This window comes from Amblyomma americanum, chromosome 1 (assembly GCF_052857255.1).
Source record: "Amblyomma americanum isolate KBUSLIRL-KWMA chromosome 1, ASM5285725v1, whole genome shotgun sequence".
NCBI lineage: Eukaryota > Metazoa > Arthropoda > Arachnida > Ixodida > Ixodidae > Amblyomma > Amblyomma americanum.
The window spans coordinates 283,616,653-283,621,783 of NC_135497.1; positions in this window are offsets into that span (position 1 = coordinate 283,616,653).

Consider the following 5,131-nt stretch of genomic DNA (forward strand, 5'->3'; position numbering starts at 1 on the left):
TAAATGTAGCTTCCATCGCCGTGGTTTGGTTGGGATGACTGCAGGTGAGGATGAAAGGCTTATAAAAACTGGTAGGTGATCACTCCCAAACGGGTTGTCTCAAAACGTCCCACTTAAAATCGCTAAAAACAGAAGGTGAACAAAAAGACAGGTCTAAACTGCTCATTTTCCCAGACTTTGGGGAACAGTATGTGGCCTTTTTCGTATTTAAAAGACATACATTATTCGTCAGGATAAAATCTTCGATTATTTGACCTCTAGCGTCACAGCGTTCCCTTCCCCACAAGGAGGAGTGAGCATTAAAATCCCCAAGTAACAGATATGGCTCCGGAAGTTCTCTGATCAGTTGCTGTAGATCATGGATTGTTAACGTAAAATGTGGAGGAATGTATACGGAACAGATTGTTAGTGTTTTGTAGCTTACGATACTGACTGCAACCGCCTCAAGTTTTGTTTTGAGTTTAATTTCTTGAGCAGGGACGCCGCTTTGAACGACTATCGCGACGCCTCCCGATAGCCGATTTGCCTGCTCTCGATCGCGTCTAAAAGTTTTATAATGTTTCAAGATATGTACATGTTGTGGACCAAGATTGCTCTCCTGAAGACATAAAGCTGTGGGTAACATTGACCCTAAAATATGTGTTATGTCGCTGTAATTCCGCATAAGTCCTCTACAATTCCAATGGATTAAAAAAGCCATGTTTATGTTTTTGAGAGGAAATGAAAGGGGATTTACTTAGGTAGTGGGCCCGTTATTAGGGGCCTGTCTTTTTTTCGTTCAAGAGAGCTGTTCCGCCGCTGCAAAGCAGGCGGAGTGGCAGTTGTATCCATCGCCTCACGAGAGGCTCTGGAGGACCGCGGGGAAGCCGCGGGTTTGTAGGTTTCAGTCCTCCCCCGGTAGGGGGAAGTCCTGCGGGATGCCGACGCATGGACCGGCGCTCCCTGCTTTGACACTGGCAGAGCAGCTTTCGCTGACCCTGCCTGGGGCGTGAGTGGCCCTGCCATTGGTTCGATGGAAGTGGCCTCGGCAGGCACCGGGGTGCTGTGTGGTGCACCGCCCCTGCGCACCACATCAGCAAAGCTGGATTTTGCTGTGAAGGAGAACTGGTTGGTAACGGCAAATCGCCTTCTTGCTTCTCTAAATGAAATGTTTTCACTGGTTTTTATCGTGATAATCTCTTTTTCCTTCTTTCAGGACGGACAGGCCCTGGAGTATGCAGCATGTTCTCCTTCGCAGTTAGCGCAGCGCAGGGCTGCGTCACATTCCTCAGAAACGTGATCCTTGGAAGCACATTTTGCGCACGTTTTGCGGCCGCGGCAGCTCTGTGAGCCGTGGCCAAACGTTTGACAGTTGAAGCATCTTCGTGGATTTGAAATATAGTGCCTGACATTTACATTTAAGTATCCTACATCGATGGTTTCTGGTAATGTACTTGTATTGAATGTTAGAACCAAGTGTTTTGTCTCTATTTCTTTGTTGTCTTTCCGGATTTTGATTCTGTACACATCTGTGACATTTTGGTCAGACAGGCCTTCCAGCAATTCTTTTTCGGTTAGGTGTATGAAGTCATTTTCATAGATGATACCACGGACTGAGTTTAGGGATCGGTGCGCTGTTAAGGAAACTGGGATTACTCCGATGGATGCAATGTTTGCGATTTTCGAGTTCTGGATGTTGTCAAGGAGTTCTAACAATAAGTCTCCGCTGACCATTTTAGACACCTTGTAGCCAGGGCCCAGGGTATCTGTTAGGCATTTAGACACAAGGAACGGAGAAATTATTCGTGCTTGTTTTTCATTACTTTCGCTGTGGATAACATAGAACTTGGTGAATGTCAATGTCGGTTTCTTTTTTGAAAAAAAGTCTGCTGCTTCGTTCCGCCCTCTCTTGAGAGAGCGATCGGGTTTTGAAAGGGGGGAGCCATAAAAAATGAAGTTTTTCAGTCATGGTGCCAGCCACCCACCATGGAGTCCAACAAGGGCACGGGACAGGAACTTGAACGCAAGTCCTGCCCACGCCAGCTGTACACCTCAACTATAACCAAATACGACACAACTCAGGGTGGTTGGCCACACAAGGTTAACCCTCGCCGCCTATGAAAAGTGAAAAAAGCTAAGTAGTGAGTAGGAGAGTTGTGAGAAAGAGATAGGAAAGTGAAAGACAAAGGGGAGGATAGGAAAAGGCGACTGCCGATTTCCCCCGGTCGGGTCAGGCCGGAGGTGCCGTCTACGTGAAGCTGGGGCCAAAGTGGTGTGTTGCTTCCGCCGAGGGGCCTTAAAGTCCAAACTCTCGGCATCGGCTCAACCACCAGGATCCCCTTTTCTCCGGACACGGCGATGCCACGCACAGCGAAGCGTGGGTGCTCGGGTCCGTGGTGATGCACTGTTCACCATCATCCCCTTGCGGGGATGTCCCTGCGGATGCTCGGGAACCCGCGGTGTCGCCACTCACCGTCGCGACGCCTGCAAGCTGCAGGCGCCCCCCTGCGGGGATATGTTCGTTTTCCTCAAGTATGCTATTGCTGGGATACTGTACCGAAGGAATCCCATTAATATCGCGGTGTAGAGCAGGTGCATCGACTACACTGATGCTCCCAACGACTTACTCTGAGAAATGAAAGAACGTGAACGATGAATGTCAGTCGCCTTTTCATGTACGAGACATGTGGGCTCCATGTTAGATTACGACCGAGGACTACTCCAAGGAAGCGATGGCTTCTTTCGTAGGGTATCTTTGACCCATTTATGCGCACGGGGTAATGGGACATGCTCTTTCGTGTAAAGGTAACAACAGAACATTTTTCAGCAGAAATCTCTAGGCCTTGCAGGCGGAGGTAGGCCGCAAGAATGCGTGCCGCTTTTTCAAGCCTTGCTCGAATTTGTGGTCGCGAAACTCCTGATGCTCAGATACAAATATCGTCTGCATAGACTGAAACTTTCGTCGACGGTGGTAGTACATCAGCAAGGCCGGCAAGTGCAAGATTTATAAGCGTTGGACAAAGTACTCCACCCTGTGGGACCCCACGCGAAGTGTAATGCGAAGATGTTGGTCCGTCCTCAGTCTGCATAAATAGTGATCTATTGGATTGATAACTGCGTACCCAGCAAAACATGCGACGACCAAGTTCTGCAGCATCCAGAGAGTAGAAATAGCTTGATAAGTGACGTTATCATACGCCTCTTTAACATCCAGAAACAACGCCGCGGTCAAGCACTTCAGATGCTTCTGATGTTGAACTGATGATACCAGGTCAATCACGCTATCAATAGACGAATGTCCCCGCCAGAATCCGGACATTATATCTGGTATATTTGATAGCGCTCCATATGCCACTCAATTCGCGTAAGTACCATACTTTCCATGAGTTTGCCCACGCAACTAGCCAATGTGATTGGACGGTACGATGCTAGGTCAAGGGGTGATTTTCCAGGTTTAAGACCTCTAACCAGACGACTTGGTTTCCACGCGTCCCGAACTGTACCCGCACACCATGATGAGCTGAAATGGTCTAAAAGAACACGTCGAGCCTTATGACCAAGGTTTGCAAGTGCAGAGTATGTTACTCCATCAGGCCCCGGCGATGAAGACCGCCTGCAACCGGCCATAGCGACATCTAGTTCTTCCATGGAGAAAAGATCCCTTCGCGAATCCCTAGATCTAGGCACTTCGCAGCAATTCAGAGGTGTGGATTGGTTCTTGGGACCTGCTATTCTTGCGCAAAAATCCTCACCAATCTCCGCTTCGCTACATCCTTGGTGAAGTGCGAGAGACTTGAATGGTTGGAGCTGCTGAGGAAATATTCGCAAACCACGCACAACACTCGAGATGCGTGAGAGAGGCTTTGGAGGATCCAGTGATTCAGATTTGAGTTCCGCGCTAGATTTTCTTCTGTGTGCGCCTTGCATTCCTTAAGTCGTGCAGCGACTTTGTGCGCCTGTATCTTCTCTCTGCTCCTCATCGAAGGGATCGGTGGCGCTACAGCTCCACATCGAAGTCTGTGAACTTTGGCATTGGAGTGAAGAAGCATCTCGGGCGTTTCATAGCTTCCTTGATGCGCTCTTCACTGCATGTTGTAATGTCTTCTTTGCAGGCTTCTTCCATAAAGGTTTTAAACATAGACCAGTTTATTCGTTGTAAACGTTTCGCAGATCTGCATCCAGCGGAACAAGGAACAATAATATAAGTTGGGATGTGGTGGCTTCCATGCATTTCTGCGTCGGCAAACCACCGGACGCGCCTCGCAAGACACCGAGACACAAACGCCATATCCAAACAACTTCTGTAAGACAGCCCGCGAATGTACGTTGGAGAACCGTCGTTATGGCATTGTAGGTCGTGGTCAGAAGCGAAACAGACAAGACTTGTTCCCTTTGAATTCATCCAGATGCCTCCGCACATGGCGTGATGCGCATTAAAGTCACCAGTGGTGACCCAAGGCCCCGGTGTTACAGCCAACAAGTCCCTCAGTCTGTCAGCGTCAAACCTTGTTGTTGGAGATGAGTACGCGCCCACAAGCGTAAACATCAGGGTGCGCCATTTCACCGTTAAACAGACATACTGGTTATGGTTGTGAGGGGAACCGTATGGTGCACATAAGTAACTTCCCTTCGAATGTAGAGGATGACCTTGCTATTTCTCCCACGCATGGAGGATGCAAACGCTTCATAGCCAGAAATTCGGATGGGATTTTGTAAACTGGGTTCAAAAATCACAAGGATTGCAAATCTGTGTTTATAGAGGTATTCGCGAATGTCCCAAATGCGGGAATTGAGTCTACGGGCATTCCACTGGAAAATTAATGCTCCTCTGACTTTGATTTTAAATTGTATTGCTGGGAGAGTCACTGTGTCTGCTACTGAAATGCTGCAAGGACTGAATTTAGCACGTCCAGTACCTGCAATGCACTCCCTGCTGCTGGCGAGTGAAAGCTAGACAGCATCGCAAGCATGGCGTTCATCAGGGACCTCGAGATGGCGAACACCTGTAATTCTTCACCTAAGGCTGGATCTCTGCCTTGGGCTCGCTCAGCTGTAGGCGTGGGATAGTGGGGCGTGGTGCCTGCTCAGATTCCAAGGTCGAGCGTGGCTGCGGCAATGGTGGTCATGTCACCTCTGAAGAACTTTGCTTTAG